Source organism: Vulpes vulpes, chromosome 9 (assembly GCF_048418805.1).
Source record: "Vulpes vulpes isolate BD-2025 chromosome 9, VulVul3, whole genome shotgun sequence".
In the NCBI taxonomy this organism is placed as follows: Eukaryota; Metazoa; Chordata; class Mammalia; order Carnivora; family Canidae; genus Vulpes; species Vulpes vulpes.
The window spans coordinates 55,861,483-55,887,141 of record NC_132788.1 but is presented as its reverse complement, the minus strand read 5'-3'; the positions used below and the strand labels follow the sequence as shown (position 1 = coordinate 55,887,141).

Here is a 25,659-nt window from a genome sequence, read left to right as displayed (position 1 = left end):
TGAACGTCTGCCTTTGGCTCAGGTCATGATCCTGGGATATGGTCCCACATCGGGCTCCCTGTGAGGAGCCTGCTTCTCCCTCTGCCTGTGTCTTTGCCTCTTTCTGTGTGTCTCTCATGAACAAATAAGTTTTTAAAAAGTTGAAAAGTCAATAAATATTGCTCATATGATGAAGACTATATAAACTTTATTACCTGCACAACCAAGCAGTGTACAATGGTTACATTTTCTTTCTTGGGATCCTTTGACTTCTCTTGTATTCAATTATTTTTAGAGGCACCCGACTAGCTCAGTCTTGAGGTCATGAGTTCAAGCCCCATGGTGGGTGTAGTTTACTTACAAGAATAAAATAAAATAAAATAAAATAAAATAAAATAAAATAGGGGCACTAGGGTGGCTCAGTTGGTTAAGCATCTGACTCTTGATTTCAGCTCAGGGTCAGGATATTGGGCTCTGAGCTCAGCATGGAGTCTCCCTGAGATTCTCTCTCTCCCTCTTCCTCCACTCCCAACCCTGCTTGCAACCTCTCTCAAATAAATAAATTAAATCTTTTTAAAAATAAAATATTTTGGGGGATCCCTGGGTGGCTCAGCAGTTTTGCACCTGCCTTTGGCCCAGGGCACGATCCTGGAGTCCCGGGATCGAGTCCCGCATCAGGCTCCCGGCATGGAGCCTGCTTCTCCCTCTGCCTATGTCTCTGCCTCTCTCTCTCTATGTCTATCATAAATAAATAAATAAAAATAAATCTTTTAAAAAATAAAAATAAAATATTTTAAAAAGCAAATAAGGGATCCCTGGGTGGCGCAGCGGTTTGGCGCCTGCCTTTGGCCCAGGGTGTGATCCTGGAGACCCGGGATCGAATCCCACGTCAGGCTCCCGGTGCATGGAGCCTGCTTCTCCCTCTGCCTGTGTCTCTGCTTCTCTCTCTCTCTCTCTCTCTCTCTGTGACTATCATAAAAATAAATAAATAAATAAATAAATAAATAAAAATAAAAAGCAAATAAAAATCAACTATTTCTACTTAATGATGTCTGAAAAGTCTTCCATTTTTTACAATGACTATATGGTAATTCAAGTCTGTAGATTTAAATTTTTGATTTTTTGACTATTATAAAAGTTTAACAAAAAAAGTTTAACATGAAAACACACATGACTTTATTTTTATATTGCAGTAAAAACAGGTACTATATGGAGAGAGGACATGTGGAAGCAGTTGATTTCTTCTAATGAACACACCCATTGTTTATACTCATTCCAAGGCTCCTAACATAATGATACTATTTCCTCATATTACCACTATTCCAGTATGGTTCTTTTTCCCACTAGTTGCATCTCCACACATTCATCTATCACAAGATTCATAAACAGATCGAACCCCTGTAATATTCCTTGGACATGTTGGCCACCACTTAACTTCAATGATAATTTCTTGCCCATAAGTTTTTCAACTTGGGAGGGGAGCTTTGCTCATGGTGTCTACTGAGTAAGCTTAAATATGCCTCCAAATGGAATTTGATTTACATTTTTAAAATTAAATTAAAATTTTTATTGTGGTAAAGCACATGTAACATAACATTTGCCATCTTGTCCATTTCCAAGTGTTTAATTCAGTGGCATTAAGTACATTCATACTGTTCTGCAACCGTCACCAACCATCTACAGAACTTTCCCATCATTCTGTACTAAACCTCTGTACCTACTAACAACTCCCCATTTGCCTCTCCCCAGCCCTTGGTAACTACTGTTCTACTCCGTCTCTATGAATTTGACTATTTCAAGAACCTCACATAAATGGAATCATATGAAAGGGAGCAAAATACATGATCCCAAAATATGTCAATTTGGCATGTGGATTATTTTGAACTGAAGGCAATCACCTGCATACTCAAGAAAAATTTCTCTCTCTTAACTACTTAAACTACTTAAATTTTTTTTTAATTTTTTTTAAATGTTTTTTTTATTTATGATAGTCACACACAGAGAGAGAGAAAGAGAGGCAGAGAGAAGCAGGCTCCATGCACCGGGAGCCCGACGTGGGATTCGATCCCGGGTCTCCAGGATCGCGCCCTGGGCCAAAGGCAGGCGCCAAACCGCTGCGCCACCCAGGGATCCCCTTTTTTTAATTTTTATTTATTTATGATAGTCACAGAGAGAGAGAGAGAGAGAGAGAGAGAGAGAGAGAGAGAGGCAGAGACACAGGCAGAGGGAGAAGCAGGCTCCATGCACCGGGAGCTCTAACAGGGGATCCCTGGGTGGCGCAGTGGTTTGGCGCTTGCCTTTGGCCCAGGGCGCGATCCTGGAGACCCGGGATCGAATCCCACGTCGGGCTCCCGGTGCATGGAGCCTGCTTCTCCCTCTGCCTGTGTCTCTGCCTCTCTCTCTCTCTCTGTGTGACTATCATAAATAAATAAAAATTAAAAAAAAAAAGATTAATCTGTACAGCAGGGCAATCACCTAATTCCCTAATATCTGCTCTTCTTATGGTCCTGTGAATTATACTCCTCCCCCCGCCCCCCCCCCCCCCCCCCCAGCCCCAGGCTCCCATCCCATTTCTTAGCTTAGGATGGCATTTAAGCCTCAAATGACTGACTAGTCTTTGGACTCTAATGGTCTTTGTGGGGTCCTCATATGTATGAAATTAAATGTTTTTCTCCTATTAATCTGTCTTATATCAATTTAGCAGCCAAGGGTAGAGGAAAGATTTTTCCTTCCCAATAGTCAGCACAGGTGGCAGGATGAACCATTGACTGGACACTGCTTGCTTTGAAGCTGCTGCAGCAGAGAGCTCCTGGGACCTCTGATAAGCACTAGCAGAAGGCAAGAATTGTTACTTCAGTCTCCCACATCTCTGCCCACAGCTACTGGTAGAAGTATGAGTGGTGACTCTTTTTCTCCCCTCTTTTTTCTTTTTTAAAATTTAGGTAAGTGGGAGAAAATATTTGTGCAACTAGTTCCTTGGATTTATTGACTCGGCTAAAGAATTTTTAGGAGTACTCTTGATTTTTGTTGGTCATTTTACTCCTAGAGATGGTCACTGTTTTCCTTTGTCTCTATTGTGTCATTTGTCATGAGGAAGAAAACCATTGGGAAGAATGCAAGTGTAAGGCCTGTGAGCCTGCTATTTGACCTGGCCTCACAGCACAGTGAGTCCATGGTTTTCACCAGATCAATGTTTGCTTAGACAAACTCTGCTGTGGGCATGGTCTAGCACATTATGGCTATTAGAGCAAATGCTACCTAACTCAAAGACTCTTGTGTTAGGGTAAGTTAGTCACAGAACAGGTTGGACTGACCATAGGTTAGCTGCCAACTGCAAAAAACATTTCTGTGTAATGAGGCACACTGTAAACCACCACACAATCCCCACCTCTGGGGAACATATCCCTCTTATGTGTTAGTTTGGCTGAGAGACCCTTTTAGCTCAGCTAAAGCTGTTGATATACGTATAAGAAAACCCAAATATGGTTTCTCTTTTGCCCTGTTCTGTGTTTTGAAGGCTCGGCTTTAAGAATAGTGAGAATATTCTCTCGGGTCTCTGTCAACTGGAGGACGCATGTACAGGTGTGCATTCAGGGGATAACCACTGCCTGTGGATTTGATAAGCAGAATTCTCCTTGTCCAACTGTACCAGCTTTCAAGGGAATTTATCATGAGGGGTCCTGGTCCATGAGGGGCCTTTGTTGTCTCAACCTTTGTTGTCACTAATTTGGCTGGACAGAAATGTGGATGTACTCCATTTGCAGCTAGATCTTTTTCAGGCTAACTTTGGGAGTGAACTTTTTGGACCTTGTTAGGGCCGCATTTTTGTACTCTCCTTGAGTACAAACCTCTTGAGTTTATGGTTATCACAAAAAGGCTTATTGGTTTGAGTTGTTATTGAAATTAATGTAAAATCCTACTTGTCAATGACCAGATGATGGAGCCTCTGAATTGGCTATATTTAAAAGAAAAAAATTGTTTTAGAGAGCTCTTATCCTACCAACTATTTTATTGGTACCTATACAAAGACCAAATTTAAAAAAGGACACAAAAAATTATAATGGTTAGCCTCAGGGACTCTCTTAACAAGATGAAAGAACACAAATTTGACTTAAAAATTAAATTTGATGCGAATTCCTCTTCTTTTTTTTTTTTTCTAATTCCTCTTCTTAAAATCTGGCCCCATCTGCCTATTTTAACTTTCTTTTCCCCGTAAGATTTACAGAGAGCACTGTGGCCTGATCTCCAGGCCCATGATTATGTAAGTTACTCATGTAAGTGCTAAAAGTCAGGAAGTGAATTTAACAGAAGCATCCAGGACAGGGAATAGGGCTTGGTTTGCTGGGCTCTACAATTAGGCTCTGCCAGTGTCAGGCTTTCCTACTAATGTCCTTTGCAGGTATATTGTAGACTCCCATCCAAATAATTCATGTTCTCAAGATGGCAGAAAATAAAATTTCACGTTATTTCTTCCTTTGCAAATCCAGAACTGTTGGTTTTTATCCTTTTACTCCCAGGGATAACTGTTTACTCTTGCTTACCTAGTTTTGTGTCCTAAGAACTTGGTTTGGCTTTCTGTTTGCCTGGGACATACAGCTTGTTGGTTTTTTCTTTTGGCTACCTTTGGGAGTGACTCTGGATCTTGGGAAGGTAATATTTTTTGCACCCTCTTTGGGAACTCCTCTTACATCCAAGGTGAGAATTTGTTTAATACTGACGGAAATATTTGCTGTTTGTTCTGGCTGAAAACTAACATGATACAGGCATACCTTGGAGATATTGCGGGTTTGGTTCCAGACCGCCACAATAAAATGAGTATCATAATACAGTCAGCCAGATGAATTTTTTAGTTTCCCAGTGAATATAAAAGTTATGTTTATACTATACTTCAGCCTATTAAATGCACATTATGTCTAAAAAAACCCAATGTACACACCTAATTTAAAAACACTTTATTTTGGGATAGCTCGGGTGGCTCAGCGGTTTAGCGCCTGCCTTCAGCCCAGGGCGAGATCCTGGAGACCCGGGATCAAGTCCCATGTCAGGTTCCCTGCATGGAGCCTGCTTCTCCCTCTGCCTGTGTGTGTGTCTCTCTCTCTTTGTGTCTCTCATGAATAAATAAATAAAATCGTTAAAAAAAGAAAAAGGAATTCCTATTGTTTCAAAATATATATATTTTAAAGATTTTATCTATTTATTCATGAGAGACACAGGCAGAAGGAGAAGCAGGCTCCATGCAGGGAGCCCGATGTGGGACTCGATCCTGTGTCTCCAGGATCATGCCCTGGGCTGAGGGCAGCACTAAACCGCTGAGCCACCCTGGCTGCCCTAAAAATACTTTATTGCTAGAAAAATGTTAACCATCACCTGAGCTTTCAGGGATTCATAATCTCATCGTTGGTAGAGGGTCTTAACTTGATGTTGATGGCTGTTGGTGGTGGTGGCTGTCCAAGGCTAAGGTGGCTGTAGCAACTTCTTAAAATAAGACAACAATGAAGTTTGCTGCATTGATTGACTCTCCTTCTCACAAACCATTTTTCTGTAGTATGGGATGTTCTTTGGTAACATTTTATCCACAGTAGAAATTCTTTCAAAACTATAGTTAATCATCTCAAACCCTGATACTGCCTTATCAACTAAGTTTATGTTATCTAAATCTCCTGTTATTTCAACAACCTTCACAGCATCTCCGTGAGGAATAGATTCCATCTCAGGAGACCACTTTCTTTGTCATCCATTAGAAGCAACTTATCCATTCAAGTTTGATCATGAGATGGCAGCAATTGCTTTTGATTTAAAATGAGAGACGTGTGACTCTTTCACTTGAACACTTAGAAGCCATTGTAGGTTTATTAATTGACCAAATTTCAGTTTTGTTGTACCTCAAGGAATAGGGTGACCTGAGGAGAGGGATAAAGAAAGGGGGAAATGGCTGGTTGGTGGAATAGTCAAGAACACATATAATACTTATCAATTAAATTTGCTACCTTATGTGGGCTCATTTTTTGGTACTCCAAAACAATTACAAAAGTAACATAATAGAACACCATTCACAGATCACCATAACAAATATAATAATGAGACAGTTTGACATATTTTAAGAATTACCAAAATGTGACACAAAGACATGAAGTGGGCATGGCGCCAATAGACTTGCTCAATGCCAGGGTGACCAGGAACCTTCAATTCATAAAAACCACAGTATCTGCAAAACATAATAAAGTGCAGCACAATAATGTACCTAGAGGGAAGGAAAACATCCTAATATAGGTGTATGGGTGTGTTGGTTCCTTATTATCCAGGCTACAAACCAATTCTTTGAGGAATTTTGGACGACTGTTCTTATCTTACAAATCTTTGCAAAACTAGAAATACAACTCTAGAGGCATTTCAAACTCCACCTATTCCTTTTTACCAATCCTGAAACCTAAGTACTAAAAAAACTCTTTTAAGAAACCAAAGGTCTTGAAAGAACTTGCATTAAGATTACTTGTCAAGAACAAATACAAATCTTAAGTATCTTCTAAAAGGCTTTAGCCATTTGAGCAAACTTATTTCAACTGTTCTTTTGTAACATGAATTTTACATTATTATACCTATTTCATGGCTGAAATTTTAAAATGAAACTATAAGGTTTCTGTGTCTGTCTGTAGTTTTATGTGTGTCCATATACGGATATTGTAGATGTGTACCACCTTATCCCTGTGGATGGTATTGCCAAAACTAAGAAAATGAAGTGCTTACATAATCAAGTTCTCAGAAATATGTAACCCAAATATTTTTCCGGTTCAAGTGGTCTGGAGAAACATTCAGTATTAAAGCTAGTTTAAGTTTGTTGGTGTAATTAAAATAGGCATATCTTCAGAATTATCAGCATAAAATATACTTTTATTCTACCTAAGTTTACCAAAAGTCAAATAAGTTCATGCCATCTCTGTTATAGAATTTGTCAGCAAGAAAGACACTTTAAGATGGTTAGCTTTTTAATGTCTCATGAAATTTTCCTAAATAATCTAAACATAATTGTTAAGAACAAGTGAATTAAATGTAAGGTAACAGTTTATAAATCAACTTTTGAGCAATATTTATGTTTTTTTTTAAGATATGTCTACTTAGCTTCCCCAAATCTTTTCAGTAACTTACAACTTGGGAGTTTTGCTAAGTTAAATCAAAGGATGTATAGTCACCAAATATCTAGATCCTTCTTTTTTTTTAAAAGATCTTATTTTTTTTAAAGATTTTATTTATTTATTCATGAGAGACACAGAGAGAGAGAGAGAGAGAGAGAGAGAGAGAGAGAGAGGCAGAGACACAGGCAGAGGGAGAAGAGGGCTCCATGCAGGGAGCCCGACATGGAACTTGATCCAGGGTCTCCAGGATCAGGCCCTGGGCTGAAGGCGGCACTAAACCGCTGAGCCACCTGGGCTGCCCCAAGATCATATTTCTTTATTCATGAGAGACACAGAGAGAGAGAGAGGCAGAGACATAGGCAGAAGGAGAAGCAGGCTCCCTGCAGGGAGCCTGATGTAGGACTTGATCCCGGGACCCAGGATCACGACCTGAGCCAAAGGCAGACAGACATTCAACTGCTGAGCTACTTAGGTGCCCTGAGATCATTTTCAAATAAGATAAAATACTGAATAGTAATTATTGTCTTTTCTGCCTGTAAAAGCCTTCCTTTAAAAAAAAGAGATTTATTTATTTTGGAGAGAGAGAGAATGCAGAAGGGAGGGGCAGAAAGAGAATTCCAAGCAGAGTCCCCAGGGAGCATGGAGCCTGACATGGGGCTCCATCCATCCCACAACCCTGAGATCATGGCCCAAGGAGAAATCAAGAGTTGGACACCCAACATATTGAGCTACCCGGGTGCCCTCCAAGCCTTCCATTTTGTATAGCTCCTTGGATGTTGTTCTATTCCTGAATCTTGCCAATTAGACATTTAAATTTTACTCAGCTGAATTTTTTAAGTGTATCACATAGGAATTAAAGATATTTGGGTCTTTTTGTAAACACATCTTGTGTCATGTTTAAAGATTACACTGTGAAGAAGCATGTGTTTCTAGAAATTGTGAAATGTATTCATAAATTTGCCACTTTAAAGAACACTGGTATAATACAGTTCACAGTTGCTTATTCTTATTTTTCATTAGAAATTAAGATTTCTAAGGGTTAAGAATTCTAATTAATATATGTAATTAAAGTTGCTAGAAAAAATAAGGGAAATATCTCCATATGCAAGGAAAGTAGGATGTGTGTTTCTGGTAAAATAGATATGAAGAAAGAAAATGATTTTTTGTTGAAGGAAAAGAAGGTGTAGAAGGTTTGTGGAAAAATAATCTTTGGAAAGAAATTTTAATATGCGGTCAAACTTGCTAATGTTAGAGTAACTTTATTTTTTTTTTAATTTTTTTAAATTTTTATTTATTTATGATAGTCACAGAGAGAGAGAGAGAGAGGCAGAGACATAGGCAGAGGGAGAAGCAGGCTCCATGCACCGGGAGCCTGACGTGGGATTCGATCCCGGGTCTCCAGGATCGCGCCCTGGGCCAAAGGCAAGCGCCAAACCACTGCGCCACCCAGGGATCCCCTGTTAGAGTAACTTTAATTGAGTTTTATTTTATATTTTAAAATATTTATTTATTTGAGAGAGAGAGGGAAAGAGAATACATGTATGAGCAACGTGGGAGGAGCAGAGAGATAGAACTCCAAGCAGACTCCCTACTGAGTGCAGAGCCCAACAGAGGTTCAATCTCATGACCATGAGGTCATGACCTGAACCGAAACCAAGAACCCATGACTTAACTGAGACACCCAGGCAGCCCAGGTAAGTGAATTTTCATATCAAAAATAAGCTAGTGAAAAATTAGAATTGCTTTTCTCTCTCTTAAAAGGACAAAGTTTTCTTGGACTTTTGGTCTGCTGTTTGTAACAGATCGCAAAAGAAGTTTGCCTTTTAAATAATCTGCCTAGAAAGCAGAGATTCTGTGTTTTATCAAAATTTTCTGTGCTTTACTAGGTCTTTTGTTGGTTTTGCTCACAACTACATAACATTTTGTACTTGCCTTTAAAATCTTTTGTCATTGGTTCAATGGATAATTAAGAATTGTTTCTTTTTTCTTTTTTCTTTTTTTTTTTTTTACAATTTATTTATTCATTCATTCAGAGAGAGCGAAGAGAGAGGCAGAGACACAGGTGGAGGGAGAAGCAGGCTCCATGCAGGAAGCCCGATGTGGGACTTGATCCCAGGTCCCCAGGATCACACGCCAGACTGCAGGCGGCACTAAACCACTGCGCCACCGGGGCTGCCCTTAAGAATTGTTTCATAGTGATCTGTGATCCTATTTGGTTAACTGTCCAAACCATTTTATATATATATTTTTTCCATTTTATATTTTTGAAAAAGTTTCTACAATAAAATTCTCAATAAAATCTCTTTTGACCTCAGGGACACCTGGACAGCACAGCTAGTTGAGCATCTGACTCCCGGTTTCAGCTCAGGTAGTGGTCTCAGGGTCACAGGATCGAGCCCAGCATTGGGCTCCCTGCTCAATGTACTGTCTGCTAGAGATTCTTTCTCCCTCTTCCTCTGCCCATCCAACTTGTGCTTGCTCCCTCTTTCTCTCTTAAATAAATAGATCTTTCTAAAAATCTTTTTTTTGGGGGCAACTGGGTGGCTCAGTCGGTTGAGTGTCTGCCTTTGGCTCAGGTCATGATCCCAGGGTCCTGGGATCAAGCCCCGAATTAGGCTCCCTGCTCAGTGGAGAGCCTGCTTCTCCTCTTCCTGTGTTGTTCACCTGCTTGTGCTGTCAAATAAATAAATAAAAACTTTTAAAAACAATCTTTTTTGACCTCAAACTAAGTTTTGAGAATTTCAGAGGGTCCCTGTAGTATCTCAAAAGATTTGTTCTCTTTTATAAAAAGAGAGCTATTAAAATTAATTGGGCTTATTTGGTATGTCTTTTTTTAAATTTTTTTAAAATTTTTTTTATGATAGTCACACAGAGAGAGAGAGAGAGAGAGGCAGAGACATAGGCAGAGGGAGAAGCAGGCTCCATGCACCGGAAGCCTGATGTGGGACTAGATCCCTGGGCCAAAGGCAGGCGCCAAACCGCTGCGCCAACCAGGGATCCCTTATTTGGTATGTTAAACTACAGGGGAAGGATTGTCAAATAAGTGATGATAAAAGGCAGCCCTGGTGGCTTAGTGGTTTAGTGCCGCCTTTGGCCCAGGGCATGATCCTGGAGACCCCGGGTTGAGTCCCATGTCAGGCTCCCTGCATGGAGACTGCTTCTCCTCTGCCTCTCTCTCTCTCTCTGTGTGTCTCTAATAAATAAATAAAAAATCTTAGAGGTCTTAAAAAAAAATAAGTGATGATAAACCTTCTTAGATTATGTTGTATGTTATTGATATTAATATAAATATTACGGAAGTTGCATGAAATTCCTAAAATTCTAATATGTACTGGTATAACGTTATCAGTCATAATTCTAGTTACTACCTTAAAATATTGTATGTCATATATAACCACATTTATGTGTTTATGTGTAAATTCCACTATAATAAACTCTCAACAGATCTTTAACAAGGGACATTTATTTTTTTTTAAATAAATTTATTTTTTATTGGTGTTCAATTTACCAACATACAGAATAACACCCAGTGCTCATCCCGTCAAGGGCCCCCCCTCAGTGCCCATCACCCATTCACCCCCACCCCCCGCCCCCCTCCCCTTCCACCACCCCTAGTTCGTTTCCCAGAGTTAGGAGTCTTTATGTTCTGCCTCCCTTTCTGATATTTCCCACACATTTCTTCTCCCTTTCCTTATATTCCCTTTCACTATTATTTATATTCCCCAAATGAATGAGAACATACAATGTTTGTCCTTCTCCGATTGATTTACTTCAGTCAGCATAATACCCTCCAGTCCCATCCACATTGAAGCAAATGGTGGGTATTTGTCGTTTCTAATGGCTGAGTAATATTCCATTGTATACATAAACCACATCTTCTTTATCCTTCATCTTTCGATGGACACCGAGGCTCCTTCCACAGTTTGGCTATTGTGGACATTGCTGCTAGAAACATCGGGGTGCAGGTGTCCCGGCATTTCACTGCATCTGAATCTTTGGGGTAAATCCCCAACAGTGCAATTGCTGGGTCTTAGGGCAGGTCTATTTTTAACTCTTTGAGGAACCTCCACACAGTTTTCCAGAGTGGCTGCACCATTTCACATTCCCACCAACAGTGTAAGAGGGTTCCCTTTCTCCACATCCTCTCCAACATTTGCTGTTTCCTGCCTTGTTAATTTTCCCCATTCTCACTGATGTGAGGTGGTATCTCATTGTGGTTTTGATTTGTATTTCAACAAGTGGCATTTAAAATGTTTTTGCCATTTACAGATAGCTGTTTTACTCTGATGCTCTGCAAAGTGTTCTTGCAAAAGTACTCCTTTTTCTTTCTTATTTTTTTTATTTATTTATGATAGTCACACAGAGAGAGAGAGAGGCAGAGACACAGGCAGAAGGAGAAGCAGGCTCCATGCACCGGGAGCCCAACGTGGGATTCGATCCCGGGTCTCCAGGATCGCGTCCTGGGCCAAAGGCAGGCGCTAAACCGCTGCGCCACCCAGGGATCCCAAAAGTACTCCTTTTTCAAGGAGATTCAAGAGAGTAACTATTGACAAGTACAGGTTTCTGATAACTTGAGATTATGAAACTGGGCTGGATAATGGTGGCACCTGTTTGTCTCTGTCAGTAGAGCATGTAACTCTTAATCTCAGGGTTATGAGTTCAGTGTCCATATTTGGCATGGAACCTACATAAAATAAAAAAAAATAATAAAATAAAGTAAATAAAATAAAATAATAAAATAAAACCCTCACCAAAAAAATTGTGCTAAGGAAGAATTTCCAGAACCAATGGAAAAACTGGATTAGGTGGAACAAGTCTTAATTATTTGGAAATGAATGAACCAAGGGGAATGATTATAATTTTTATGACTTTTGGGAAACATTTTATGACTTTCTGTTTCTCCAGATTTAAGGAAACCTTTTGTTATTAACAATTTGGTAAGATATATCTTTGTGAACAAAGATGTAACAATTTTTCTCCCTACCTGACCCCTCTAGAATTTGGTGAATGAGTATTCTTATATTCACAGCAATATAATTATTTGCAAAATCAGTAAGAACCCATTCTCCTTGTAATAGGACACAATTGAAAACACAGGTTATAAAAAATAGTAATAATAAATAAATAAGAGGAAAGAAAAGAAAAGAAAGAAAAGAAAAGAAAAAAAAAAAAGAAAAGAAGAGAAAGAAAAGAAAAGAAAAGAAAAGAAAAAAAGAAAAGAAAAGACAGGTTATATTACCAAGGCTTTGACTGGAATGTCACATTTGAGAGAGAGATGTATATAGACTCATATATGACCAGACAGATTTTTTTTTAAGTTTTTTAAAAAATTTATTTAAGTGATCTCTATGTCAAATGTGGGGCTTGAACTCACGACCCTGAGATCAAGAGTCAGGTGCTCTTCTGAATGAGCCAGCCAGGTGTCCCATGACCAGACAGCTTTAAGGAACTAAGAGTAACTTTATGGAGCCAATAAAGTCTCATGGAAAAATCGGCCTGGTACCTTGCCTACAGGGTTCCTACCCGCCTCACCAGGTGAATAAAGAAGGGCATATCCTGGCAGGTGTAGGACCTTACGATATTTTGAAGACCTCAAAAAAAAAAAAAAAAAAAGAATTCACCCAAATCTATAGGTATCGCAGGCTCAATCTGATGCTACTTCTTGGCATGGCTTGCTAACCTCAAGAAGCTTTTAAAAGTTCAATCTGAGATTCCTTATTAAAAGCTCCAGCAAAGTAGATTTAAAAGACCTTATACAGTCAATCACTACTCTTGCTGCACCTCTGCAAACAATCAGGCCAAGTTGATTTAAGCTAGGCTTGGTTTTCAGATGAATTAGTCTTGCTGTGGTTATCTTTGGTGAAAATGGGGGCGATCGAAGAGAGAAAAATTATGTTTTAGTAATATACCTTTGTGGATATCAAATTCTAGTGTTGTTAATTGTCTTTGGGATTTTGTTTTCTACCTGTAAACTGGACCAGATCCTGAATTTTTCTAGTTTTCTCTAATATTTGGCTACAACTGTCCAAACGAAGGTTTCTAGAGTTCCTCCCACACTTCTGACATGGAATCCTTGAGAACTAAAACTGCTAGTTTACTGAAGCTATGCAAGTTCACTATGCAAGTTGCACAAGCTATGCAAGTTGGACAACTTAATATAAACTTCAGAGAAATCGGGCAGCCCTGGTGGCTCAGTGGTTTAGCGCCGCCTTCAGCCCAGGGTGTGATCCTGGAGACCTGGGATCAAGTCCCATGTCGGGCTCCATGCACGGAGCCTGCTTCTCCCACTGTGTCTCTGCCTCTCTCCGTGTGTCTCTCATGAATAAATAAAATCTTTAAAAAACAAACAAACAAAAAAAACTTCAGAGAAATCACCACAACAGTTCATGTACAGAAAATCTTGATGCCTGTTGTAGTGTGTCCCCTCAAAAAGATCACCAGTGATATTCAAACTACAAACCAGAAAAATCTGTCAGATTGCCTCTGTCTGAAGATATTTTGAGCCAGATATCTAGAAATCTTCCTGTCTCACTGACTTCAGAACTCAGCAACAGGGATTATAATCTGCTCCAATCATTAATATTTGTTTTTCTTTTGTTTCCATAGAAATGCTTCTTGTACCATAGCCCTAACTTTGTGAGTGCACCTGAATCATCACCTTCTGAAATGAGATACAACTGTTTAACTGAACTGACTAGTGTCAGTATTAAGAGAGTGGTTCAGTGAGATGGAGCAATCTACCAACTTAATTTTAGAATTGTGAAACATCTTGGGGACATTTCCAAGGTGGGATGGAGGGGACGGGCAAATTTTGTGACTCCAAAATATGCCATTTTGGTTTACGGGTTATTTTGAGTTGAAGGCAGATTCAAGAAAAACGTTTATTTCTCCAAAATCACATAAAAGAATTTAGATAAGGAACCTGGCCCAGAAAGAGAGCGATTACCAGAGATAAATTTTTATTTGAAAGACTTATCTATATGGTAGAGCAAACATCTAATTACCAAACACTTATTCCTCTTATTGTCCTGTCACCATCCTTCCCTTTGAAGCCCCAGGCCCCTATCTCATTCCTTAGTTCAGGATGCCACATAAGCCTCAACAGATGGGCTTGTCTTTGGTCTCCTATTCTTTTTTTTTTTTTTTAGATTCATTCATTCATTCATTTATTATAGACAGAGAGAGAGAGAGAGAGAGAGAGAGAGAGAGAGAGGCAGAGACACAGGCAGAGGGAGAAGCAGGCTCTATGCTGGGACCCCAACGTGGGACTTGATCCCGGGACCCCAGGATTGCGCCCCGGGCCAAAGGCAGGGGCCAAACCACTAAGCCACCCAGGGATCCCCTGGGTCTCCTATTCTGATGGGACTTCTGTATGTAGTTAAATGTTTTTCTCCTGTTAATATGTTTTATATCAAATTACCAGCCAAAGAACCTAGAAGGGAGGAAAAGAAATTCTTCCTCCCAACACATGCAGTATTTGTTCTTTCATCCTTTTGGCTTATTTTGCTTAATGTACTTTCCTTAAGGTTCATCAATATTGTAGCACATGTTAGATTTCCTTCCTTTTTAAGTATGAGTAATATTCTATGATATTATATGTATACACTAAATTTTGTTTATTCATTCACTGATGGACATTTGGGTCCATCATTTGGGCCACCTTTTGGCTCTTGTGAATATATTGTTATGAACACTGGTATACAAATATGCATTTGAATACCTGCTTTCAATTCTTTGGGAAAATACCCATAAATGGAATTACTGAATCATATGGTAATTCTGTTTAAATTTTGATGAAGTCCAATTTTTTGCCTATGCCTTTTGTTTCAGATCCACAAAATCATTGTTGAATCCACTGTTAAGAAGGTTTTGTACTGTTTTCTCCTAAGAGTTTTATAGTTTTACCTCTTACATTAAGGTCTTTGATCCACAGTTTTTAGGTTTTATAACTTTTAAATTAGTGATCTTTAAAAAAATATAAACACAGGGCACCTGGGTGGCTCAGTTGCCTAAGCATCTGCCTTCAGCTTGGGTCATGATCCATGGGTCCTGGGATCCAGTCCCACACTGGGGCTTCCTACTAGCGGGGAGTCTGCTTCTCTGTCTCCCTCTGCTACGCCCCCTGCTTGTGCTCTCTCACTCTCTTGTTCTCCCTCTCAAGTACATAAATTTTCAAAATCTTAAAAAAAAAACAAAAACAATCATGTCAATACGATCAGAAATTTCCTGAGGTTTTTACCTCAATCAAATTAAAAATCATTCTTATTCTAGCCTGCAGGCCTTTACATGATCTAGTTTACACTTTTCTGATTTCAACAAATTCTAGGAACACTGCCCACAACATGCTGTTTCTCAAACACGCCAAGCACATTCCCACCTCAAACATTTATATTTGCTGTTCCTTCTTCCAGGAACATACTGCCTTCCTATCTCTGATTATTCATCCTCTTCTCACTGAGGTCTTTCCTGAGCACCTTATCTAAAGTGCCATCTTCATCTCTATTCCATTACCTTGCTTTTGTTTTATTAGTATTTGTCATTGCCTGACACGTCATCTGTTTTTACCTTCTGTTCCTCAAAGAGAATATAAACTTTAAGAAGGCAAAGATCTTGGCCTCCCTCTTACTGTAATAGGATCCTCACACTTTTATCTGAATATATAGATGCTCAGAATAAAAGCACTTAGTGATGGCCAATGGGCGAAAAACTCCTAGGTCATATCCTTGAAAACAAGGAGTGTACCTCCTTTACTCTTTCCCCACTTTCCACTGGCTAGAATTGGATGTGGTGGCAACCAGTTTTAGACTCTTTAGATAATGACAACTCCTTAGAGATGACAAAGAAACATGACTGATGGAACCTAGCTACCTATTGATTTCTTGAATCAAAGCTGTTGAAAAAGCTTGGATTTTCTTTTTTTGAGAAAGAGCACACTTTATCTGAAAGAGAGCATTGCACATGACCAAAAGGTGTAGGCAGCTCAGAGGGCATCCTACACATCACGTTCTAAAGGATACAAAGGATGATAGGTGAAGAAAATTAAGAGTACACTTAATATGATGAGCACTGAGTAATGTATAGAATTATTGAATCACTATATCATACTCCTGAAACTAATATAACATTGTATAAATAATACTTGAATAAAAAAAGTTTTAAAGATACACAGGATGTTTTGCTAAGAAAGATCAACTGGAATACATATTCCTTTGGGACCCCTCCCCAATCATATTTCTCTGAGGGGTTGGTGTACTCCTAACCATTTCTCTGAAAGAGATTGTGGTTTGCTAAAGATAAAGCCACTCAAGGGTGACTTCTTGTTTTTCATAAAAACATTTTTAGATTTTTTTTGAAGTCTTCATTTGTTACTTTTTTTTTTCATTTGTTACTTTTATTTTATGTTCTCTCAAGGTCATCAGACTAGACATACAGATATAGATTACCTTGATGTCAACACCAGGAAGGTCATCTTTGACCATGATCAAAGCCATCTAGGGTTATATCAGCAGCAGCCAGCCTCATCCTGCTTGCATGAATCATATTTCTTAGTCCTTTCACTGGGCATGGGGACCTTGCTCTCCCCTTCAATGAGGTCTGATCTGGTAAGTGCTGGATCCACATTTCTTTTTTTTTTTTTTTAATTTTTATTTTTATTTATGATAGTCACACACACACAGAGAGAGAGAGAGGCAGAGACATAGGCAGAGGGAGAAGCAGGCTCCATGCACCGGGAGCCCGACGTGGGATTCGATCCCGCATCTCCAGGATCGCGCCCTGGGCCAAAGGCAGGTGCTAAACCGCTGTGCCACCCAGGGATCCCCACATTTCTTTTTTTAAAAAATATTTTATTTATTTATTCATGAGAGACACAAAGGAAGAGGCAGAGAGATACGCAGAGGGAGAAGAAGGCTCCCTGTGGGAGCCTGATGTGGGACTCCATCCCAGGACCTGGGGATCGCAACCTGAGCCAAAGGTAGATGCTCAACCACTGAGCCACCCAGGTGCCCGTGGATCCACATTTCCTACTTGGTTTGTGGCCATGATACAAACACGGTTTGTGTATCATGTATCATGATACATGATACAAGGGCATATCTCCCCTTGAATTAAATCCATTCAATTGCTTCCTCAGTTCTATTATTGTTTGCTGAATATCTCTCACCGCCAGAATTTGAATATTTTTTGTCCCAATAGCACCAATTTCATCAATAAAAAATGCTGGATGGTACATGTTCTTCAGCAACTTGAAACAATTCCTGTACAAGTTTGGGCCAATCACCTCGGTACTTCTGAATAATTCAGAGCCTGCTATTCTCAAGAAAGTGGCTGAGGTTTGGTTTGCTATTGCTTTGGCCAGTAAGGTTTTACCTGTGCCAGGTGGCCCATAGAGAATGACTCCCTTGGGTGCTTTATATCCATTTTTTTTCCCCATAATATTCAGGATGAGCAAGAGGAAACTCACAGATTCCTTAATTCCCTGATCTGGTTGTCCAACACCCTAATAACAGCATAGGTCTCCTGGAGGGACTTTTCCACCTTCTTCACTGTGACCAGGGGATCCATGTCATTCATTAACACCCCATCACAGCATGCAGCTTGTGGTTGAGCAGGGCTGAGCAGTTGGATTCCAGCAGATTGCTGTCAACAAATGAAAGAATGCTGATGTGGTATTCTGAGCCCACAGATGTAGACACAATGGCTTTGATCATCAACGACCTCTTCTAAGGTTCCTACCAACTTTTGGTAGGAACTGTGATCCCCAGATAATTCACCTTCGATCTTTCCTCCCCTTGCTTTTCTCCTAAAGTCTTCAATTATTCCTGATTTTTTAAAAAATATTTTATTTATTTATTCATGACAGACACAGAAGGATCGAGAGGCAGAGACACAGGCAGAGGGAGAAGCAGACTCCATGCAGGGAGCCTGATGTGGGACTCGATCCCGGGTCTCCAGGATCAGGCCCTGGGCTGAGAGTGGCACTAACCTGCTGGACCACCCAGGGATCCCTTATTCCTCATTTCTAATGAATTCTTCCTCCTCTAACTTCAATAATTTTAACTGGCACTGAATGGGAGGATCACCAGTGGCAGTTTGTTGCCAGTATCTGATCCCTTGGTTTCCTTCTTTTCCCCACTCTAGTACACAAGGTTCATATTTCTTTTTCTTGTCCTTGTCATCCTTCTTGCTACCTCCAAGACCATGACCACTACTACTCTGACTTTGACCCATCTTGCTTCAGCCATTGGAGCCACCAAGATTGGACTTTTATGTGGAGACATATTTTCATCTTAATAAAATAACTATTATTTTGCATGTCAGTCATAGTACCTGTATCTATTTCTTAACTCTGAGCTTTCTAACCAGTGTGCCTCCACCAAGAGGAAGGAGGAATATCTTTTTTTTTTTTATAAATTAATTTTTATTGGTGTTCAATTTACCAATATACAGAAAAACACCTAGTGCTCATCCCGTCAAGTGTCCGCCTCAGTGCCCGTCACCCATTGCCCCCCACCCCCCGCCCTCCTCCCCTTCCACCACCCCTAGTTCATTTCCCAGAGTTAGGAGTCTTTATGTTCTGTCTCCCTGATATTTCCCACACATTTCTTTTCCCTTCCTTTATATTCCCTTTGACTATTATTTATATTCCCCAAATGAATGAGAACATACACTGTTTGTCCTTCTCTGATTGACTTACTTCACTCAGCATAATACCCTCCAGTTCCATCCACGTTGAAGCAAATGGTGGGTATTTGTAGTTTCTAATGGCTGAGTAATATTCCATTGTATACATAAACCACATCTTCTTTATCCATTCATCTTTCAATGGACACCGAGGCTCCTTCCACAGTTTGGCTATTGTGGCCATTGCTGCTAGAAACATTGGGGTGCAGGTGTCTCGGCGTTTCATTGCATCTGAATCTTTGGGGTAAATACCCAACAGTGCAATTGCTGGGTCGTAGGGCAGGTCTATTTTTAACTCTTTGAGGAACCTCCACACAGTTTTCCAGAGTGGCTGCACCAGTTCACATTCCCACCAACAGTGCAGGAGGGTTCCCCAAGAAAGAAGGAATATCAATCAACAGAGCTTACCCTAGTGACCAAAAACTTTCTTCTTGTATTAATCTCTGAGTATACCTGGTCTTAGAACAGGCAATGGGGGGGAAAAAAAAAAAAAAAAAAAAAGAACAGGCAATGGAAAGGAAAAAAAAAAAAAACCCAAAACATCATTCTTGCTGCTGCATATATGCATATGATCTCAACTATTTATAAAAATACATGTACCCATGCATATAAAAAAAGACTAGGGAAAAAAAAAGACTAGGAGGAAATACATAAAAATGTTAAGGGTGAAGACTTGTTTCAAGAGTCCAATGAAAAAAAAATGGAAAAAATCCATTTCCCTGTGAAAGGGAAAAAATACTGAAAATGGCCAGAAGCTTTTTGGATTAGGAAATGGTAAGAAAATGGGACACCTAGGTGGCTCAGTGGTTGAGCTTCTGTCTTTGGCTCAGGTCGTGACCCTGGGGTCCTTGGATTGAGTCCTGCATTGGGCTCCCTGTAGGGAGCTTGCTTCTCTCCCTGCCTATGTCTCTCTGTGTGTCTCTCATGAATAAATAAATAAAATCTTTAAAAAAAAAGGAAATGGAAAAAAAAAGGAAATGGAAAGAATACTGATATAATTATTATGAAAATATTAAATATGTCATTCTTCTTAGATAATAGTACCAAAAATACCTTAACAAATCCACCCTGGATTCAGATAAAATTTTTCTTTGAAAGAATTAGAGAGATACTGTATTTGTTCTGTGCTTCCTTAAACATGTAGCATGAAACAGTATTCCTGAGACACTACCACTGCAAAAAGTATTTTTTCCATGGATACATACAGTATCTTTCCCTGGAATTTTTCTTTTTTCTTTTTTTTTAAGATTTTATTTATTTATTAATGAGCGACACAGAGAGAGGCAGAGACACAGGCAGAGGGAGAAGCAGGCTCCCTGTGGGGAACCCGATGTGGGACGTGATCCATCACGCCCTCCACCAAAGGCAGGCGCTAAACCGCTGAACCACCCAGGCATCCCTCTCCCTGGAATTTTAAAGGCTCTGAGAAATCCTGCAACTAGGAAACCTGATTCATGTTGCTCAATGAAGCATTACTGTGACAGACATTACTGTTCACATATATACTCTCCTCTTTGTTCTTAGAACCCTGATTTGTTCAACAATGTGCCCGGCTAAAGTCCCACATTTTTCAGCATTCCTTGTAGTTAGAGGCTGGGTGACATGGTTCTAGGCAATGAGGTGGAAGTGGCAGTTGCTGAATGGAGCTTCCTGAGTAGTTCATAAAAGACCAACCAAGCTGTCAAGTATGGTTGCTATTTTCCCTCCGTGTTTACCTTGGCTGAAACATGCATGTGACAGAGGAGACAAGCCTGAAGATGAAAGACACAGGATAAGAATAATTGACAGAAAGTATAAAAGTAGCTTCGGCCTCTGATGGCTTCATGGGTTGACTGCACTTCTCAGAACTTCTCAAACCATGAGAAAAAGGAAATCTCTGTTTGGCTAAGGTACTATGGGTTTCCCGTCAAAACACAGGAACCTGGGTCTTTGTTGGCACTATAGGGTAGTCACATTTGCCTAAATCCGAACTTTTTACAAAAGGGAAAAAGAAAGTCCTAATTTGTTTGTTACTTGTACCAGATACAAATAGCAAAGGGCACTCACTGTGCTTGGGTTCTGGATAAGGAAGGAGGAGAGAACAGTCATGCTTTGGAAATGTTGAGTCTGAGATCCTTGTGGGATAGCCACTTGTGGATGACCAGGAGACAGCAGGATATGTAGGTCAGGAACTTGGAAAAAAGATTGGGCTAGAAAAAAACAAGTCACAAGAGTTCAGGGTGGATACTTTAAAGTCCCTCGTTATCTGTCTTGGATTAGGCACTACACATTCTGCGCATCTCTAAGGAACAGAGCAAGGGATCAGATTTGGCTCCAAGTGGGTGAATACTTTCCCATAGCCAGAGCTCTCTAAAAATGGAACAGGCTCTCTCAGTTTGCATCCTTTTCCTTGAGCAACACAGGTAGAAACTGGGTACTCAAGTGGTAGGCAAGATGTCCAGAGCATTAGGTAATTGGAGTTGATGACTCTTAAATATCTTTCAAACCTTGAACAGCTAATACTCTAAGCATTTAATTTGGTTCTCAAGTGTGATGTCATCAACCTTGTGAAAAGAATTCAACCAACCATGAGCCCATGATCCTTCACTGTTGTTGTACCTATTCTTGCTCTGAACTGTACACTTTAAAAAAGTTCATTTTACTTTTCCACAATTAAAAATTCTTAAACATATGTAGTAGGCACTTCATATTAAACTCTGAAGTATGAGGAATAAGCCTTGGAAATAGTAGCTGGTGCCTCTTAGAGGCATCGTAAATGCTCCAAAGAGGTGATTGTGAGTTAGAATAGTGCAAGTGGCTGTTGGCAAGGGGGTGTCTCTGCAAACGGTCTGCAGACCATATCTGCTTGGGGTGGAGGCCTTGCAATTTTCCCAATGGAGGCAAGAAGTCTGAGGGACGGAAGCCAGTGGACCTGCCATCCCTCCAACTTCTCCTTGTAGCTTCCTGTGGTAACTGTCATCCTGTGGCCGCCTGCTCCTATCCCTTGACCAGAGTTCTCCTGCCTCTGAGTGCACTATTAGTTCCTTAACTCTGAGGTTGAAATATTGCAGAATTAGAGACCACTTATTGAGTTCTACTATATGTCCTGCACAAAGTTCTTTACATATTGTTTCTATTATTTTCACAGTGACTTTATGAAAGAGGTCTTGTGATTCTTGTCTTATTCATGAGAGACCAAAGCCCCGAAGGTTAAGTAACTTACTCAAAGATGCACAATAAGAAGCTAAATTCTTGGGATCCCTGGGTGGCGCAGCGGTTTGGCGCCTGCCTTTGGCCCAGGGCGCGATCCTGGAGACCCGGGATCGAATCCCACGTCAGGCTCCCGGTGCATGGAGCCTGCTTCTTCCTCTGCCTGTGTCTCTGCCTCTCTCTCTCTCTCTCTCTCTCTCTCTGTGACTATCATAAATAAATTAAAAAAAAAAAAAAAAGAAAAAAAAAAAAGAAGCTAAATTCTTTCCATTATATCATGTGGCTCCTATGATAATAATAATGATAATAATAATAATAATAATAATAATAATAATAATAATAATAAAATCTCTACAGTACCTGGGATATTTTTAAAGCCCCCATAAGGTCTCAGAGGGAAAAATATACTGTAAGTAACTCAGAGTTGCCACAAAGTAGTAATTGCTAATACTCTAGTAATCTAGTAGTAATCTAGTAGTAATCTAGTAGTAATCTAATAATCTAGTAGTAATTGCTCTATAAAAGAGCATTTAGTACAGGTTAGGAACTTGGTGAAACCCTCATCACATTACCACATTTAATACATCCAATAACCCAGAGTGGTATGTCTAAGAGTGCCCATTTGTCCAGTGCCTTGCACATTGGCTAAGTCTCAGCAATGGTCAGTTATTTCAGGACAGAGGATTTCTTAAGATTTTATTTATTTGAGAGAGAGAAAGAAAGAGAGCATGGGGGGGGGGGGTGGTTAGAGGGAGGAGACTCCCTGCCCAGTGGAGTACCCGATGTGAGGCTCCATCTTGGGATTCATGCCCACCTGACTAAGCCACTGAGGTGCCCACAGGACAGAGGATAAATACTTCTTTCACATTGAAATATATGATTCCCAAGATCAATGCCAATTCTGGAACTGTGACTGATGTAGGAAAGACATTAGGGTTTGAAGCTGATGACCAAGAAAGAATTCTTGAGATGTTTTTGACGCAAAAAGATGGTTTTATTAAAGCATGGGGACAGGACCCATGGGCAGAAAGAGCTGCAATGGGGTTGTGAGGGGCAGTGATATTATGTCTTCAACTTGGGAGGGGGTTTGAGATAGCCTAAGCTTCCCATGTATTTTGGAAACAAGGTTTCCAGGACCTTGAGGGGGCTAGCTATTTTTTGGAAGGATCATTATTGTTTAGTAAGCCTTCAGTCATGAGACACTTCAGATGTCTATCAGTGGGCCATATGCCTGGAGGATGATTCTTAATGTGTACCTGGGGGAGGGGGGTAAAGAGAAAGGGAGCTTCCAAAGGAATTTCTACATGTTTAGAGTAGACTCACAGGATCCTGGAGGGTCAAGTTAAGGTTGCCTTTTGGTCACAGCAGTATCAACACTGAGGCAGCTGAGCTTCCAGAAGTTCACCTTGTCTGTTTCAAGGACTTGTCAATGGGCTAGAAGTAGTAAGGAAATTTAATAATTTTTCTTCTCCCTTTGTTTCCCATGTTACTAATACTTTATTTTTTGAGAATTGGAAACACATTTCTGGATGATTTTAAGGCAGAACTTGCTTTGAATGCTAGCTCAATGTTGCCACTGTTTTCCATGATATTAACCCTAAAACCAGGAAGATATACCAGAAGATGCTGATAAGGACATGTGTCTTTATAGTAAAAAGGCACTCATTCATTCAACAAATAAGTTTGAGTTTCTTCTGTTTGCCAGGCCAAACCTCTTGTTCCCCCACCTCCCCTCAAAAAGCAAACAGATGTGTGCACGGGTGACTCAGTGGTTGAATGTCTGCTTTTGGCTCAGGGCATGATCCCAAGGTCCTGGGATTGGGTCCTGCATCAGGCTCCTCATGGGGAGCCTGTTTCTCCCTCTGCCTAGTCTCTGCCTTTCTGTGTCTCTCATGAATAAATAAAATCTTAAAAAACAAACAAACAAAAAAACAAAACAGACAAAACCACCCCAAAACAAAAAAGCAACAAACCACCCCCATCCCACATATCTAGCCTTCAAAAGGGCTATGGTTGTCACATGGATATAGAATAGATCCTTTGCACTAAGTGCTATAGCATTGACCTTGAAAATCCTATCCTTACAAATTGAATCCTATGGATCTTTATTAAATTCATGGTTAAAGCTGAAAAATGTCACTTTCTTTTGCCATTGTCCTTTAATGATATGATGACCTTATAAAGAATCTTTGTATGATTAAATCACATATTTAAATATTCATAGAACTTATCTTTCCTTCTATTCCTGTTCCTCACCTTTTCATATCTATTCCTTTTGTTAGATGAGGCAATTACTGTTACCAGTTCCTCTGCGGAGGTATTTTATGCCTATGCAAGTGTCAGGGCAGAAAAATTTTCCTTCCACTCTCCTAGGTTCTTTGTCTAATAATTAAATTGACATGAAACAGATTAATTGGGGGGGGGGGAGTTAATTTTGTATATACAGAAGCCCCATAAAAATGTGAAACCCGAAGACACCCAGGCAATTGAAACTTATATGCCATTTCTGAGCTAAGGAATGGGTTAAGGGCTTGGGACTTCAAAGAGGAGGAGGGCAATTCACAGAAAGATAAAAGCAGATGTTTGCCCTGCAGTGAGGGTAAGTCCTTGAGATAAAAAGGTAACCCTGGTAATAACTCTCTTTCTGGGCCAGGTCCCCTTGTTTAAATCCTTTCAGGAAGTTAAGGAAGAGGTAAAACAGTTTTTCTTGGGTCTGCTGGGTCTGTATTGACATACCTTTAAAATAATCCACATGCCAAAGTGGCAGGCACACTTTGGGGTGGCATATTCTGCTTCCCCTCACAAGCTCCTTTGTATCTTTACCCACGTGGGTCTTTTAAAAAAATTTTTGAAGATTTTATTTTTAAGTAATATCTACACCCAAGGTAGGGCTTGAATTCAACCGGGAGATCAAGAGTCTTATGCTCCACCTACAGAGCCGGCCTGGCGCCCCAGGGCTACCCGTATGGGTCACGAAACAAAATGCAGGCAATGTTATAACCCTAACACAATTATCTGTGCTTTGCTTTTTTTCACGTAATGTATCTTGGAATTCATTCCATATTAATATGTAAACTGTTGCTTTGCTCTTTTTAGCAATTTCAAGTTATTCCTGCGGGGAGGAAAAATGGGGTCTAATTTAATCTCACCTGGTCACTCTCTGGTTTTATGGTTTAAGGGATGAAAATGTCTTTATGTCTACATGAGTCAGTTTGAGGTTATTAGGAATCCCCGTTCTGCCCACTTTTCTTAGTTGTTGGAAGGGAAAAGTTCCTTACCGCGCCACATCTGGGTATTATTAAGCTCAAGCTGAGGCCCAGGAAGAGCGTGGGCGAGGAGCCCAGAAGGGAAGCCCCCATCGTTCCACCTGCACACAAAGCCCCGGCAGGCAAAGCCCGTCCCACCTGCGGCGTGGGCAGGGGGCGTGGCCGGTCCCCCGCCCCGCCCCACCCCACGCACGCACCCACGCTCCCACTTTTCCGGCTGTCTCCGCAGCAGTGGGAGCCGCCATCTTGGACTTTGGGTCCCCTGGTCCGTCAAGAGAGACACCTGGAAACTCCGCGGCAGCCATCTTTTACGAGAAGCCTTTTCGGCAATCCCTGCGCTCAGATCATCGCGTTTCTCGGAAACGGATAAAACGCTCAACGTTCCGTACAACCACAAAGGAAGCAGCCATCTT

The 25,659-nt window shown here is 40.4% G+C and overlaps 1 long non-coding RNA gene and 2 pseudogenes across 2 annotated transcripts; all 3 read right to left on the bottom strand.

The window, feature by feature from the left end:
- Positions 1-1,249: 1,249 nt before the first annotated feature.
- On the bottom strand, positions 1,250-1,437 carry LOC112914559 (small nuclear ribonucleoprotein G pseudogene; annotated as a pseudogene).
- Positions 1,438-5,822: 4,385 nt separating this feature from the next.
- Positions 5,823-25,414, bottom strand: LOC112914475 (uncharacterized). Of its 2 annotated transcripts, none has more exons than XR_003233880.2 (4): positions 25,259-25,414; positions 23,304-23,414; positions 20,838-20,980; positions 5,823-6,184 (listed from the first exon to the last, which is right to left on the bottom strand). It is a non-coding gene; the product is annotated as an uncharacterized lncRNA (long non-coding RNA). The 2 variants fall into 2 exon arrangements; XR_011994295.1 differs by lacking the exon at positions 5,823-6,184 and adding an exon at positions 10,733-11,793.
- On the bottom strand, positions 14,052-17,818 carry LOC140593791 (26S proteasome regulatory subunit 4 pseudogene; annotated as a pseudogene).
- Positions 25,415-25,659: the final 245 nt, after the last annotated feature.